Raw genomic sequence first — 1,895 nt, forward strand, 5'->3', positions numbered from 1 at the left:
GGTCCTTTGGTACCCCTTCAGCCACTTGTGAAAGGTGGATTTTCTCCACAGTGGCTGCCTGCTTAGACGACCTCAGCACCAGCTCTACAGCCACAAAACGAAAGTTGGGCTTGCTTTCCATTCTGCAACAGTAAAGAAATGCTCCTGATGTTATGACAAACAATGCACTCAAAACCCCATACACAAAAGAAATATTTATGGTGTAATGACTTTGATTACTTAATTTTAGGGAATTAATTATTATTAATTCATTCAGGGTTTGAAAGGACTCGAATCTGAAAATTCGAGGTCCACCTGATTAAAACTGATTTTAAATTTGTTATTTTACACCTTATCAGCTACTCGTCCTGCGAGACGTTAATGTCAGTGTACATTAACAAATTGACTATGTATTTTCCTTGGCCACAGGTCAATACAATTATGATCATTTGTAAGCTCCTAGCGAGGTAACGTGATCTTTGGCAAAGGTTTAACCTTAAAATTATATGTCACCAGACAATGATCCTTTATAAATGAAACATGAATTTTATTGGCTATTCTAGATAACATTAAAACTAGGCTAAAACACACACACACACATTTACGCATACAGTTCTGAGAATGAAAGTTGACGGTGTTCTGAGGAAGCCCAAAGTTTTAGCAACATATTCGCTACAGTTCTCTTACTGGCATCCTGAGAAAATCACAAGCAGAGATTTGGCTTATGTTTACTGCTTAAAATTTAGCTCGATACCAGTTCAGCAGAGATAAGATTTTGTTCGTTTACTTCCGATTTGCTTTGGTGACAGCTGAAAGCTGAGTTGTTCCTTGTGGCTCCTGGATGGCTGCTGAGGGAATCCCGGAGCTTTCGGATTGGTCGCTGAGATGACGTTTGGGTGACGTCTCTTTTGGGAGAGCCCTCGTTGGATTGGTTGGTCTCTTGATGACACCGAAGCTTGAGCATTTCTGCTAAAAGTCGCTGTTTGTAAGACGTTACGTACTTTGAAGATCGCGAAGTTTCAACTGAAGTGTTTGAGTTTTTAGATCAGTGTTTCCCCTAGGTTTACGGCTTTGGTGATTCTGATTTTTATTAATCAAAAAGCATGTCTAATTAATTAAAATCATGAAACTTAAACAATTTAACATCAATTTATTAAAAGTTTAACAAATATTACGTTTAGGGCCCTATGAAATGTTTTATTTGTCCAACCTTATGTTTTATTGTAACCAAATTCTGTTTTAGCATGTCTAATTTGAAAGCATAAAACAAGTTTCATTTATTCTTACAATAGCCTTATGATTTTTTTGCTCAGAAATTCTGTGTTGTGTATTTACATTTTGTTTTAAGGCATAAAACATTCATTTAATCTATCTTTTAAGTAATGATAATTAAACCAATTAAATTTTTTGGAAAATAAAAGGTCATTTAATATTATAATTAAAACATTGAAGAAATATTGAATGCTTATTCCTTAAAAATAAGGTTTTAATAATTTTAGTAGTAGTAGTAGCAGCCTGTTACGTACATTCTACTCAACAATAGTAATATATTTCTGCCAATGCCCTCAAGTTAAACCAAACTTTTATTTTGACAGGTTGCCATGAATACCATTACATTTCTGTGTGTGTATGACATGGTGATAGTTTTACTGAAATGAAACGGTCACATGCTGATGAAGTGACTCTCAGAGCAGTTCTGGAGATGTTGTTCATGTATTTATGTCCTCATTAGTGAGACGGCAGAGGTTAATATCACCGGAAGCGTCACGAGCGTTTCAGTACGAGTACTACACAAAACCGCACGCCTGCGCCATTCATTAACACAGAGACACACAGAAATCATATTTAAATATGAATCGTTTTACGGCTTAATATTTACAAATACTAGTGGGAGTGGGCTCACTTGTGTGTGTGTG

This window comes from Sinocyclocheilus grahami, unplaced genomic scaffold, assembly GCF_001515645.1.
Source record: "Sinocyclocheilus grahami isolate Dianchi unplaced genomic scaffold, SAMN03320097.WGS_v1.1 scaffold1117.1, whole genome shotgun sequence".
NCBI classification, from domain to species: domain Eukaryota; kingdom Metazoa; phylum Chordata; class Actinopteri; order Cypriniformes; family Cyprinidae; genus Sinocyclocheilus; species Sinocyclocheilus grahami.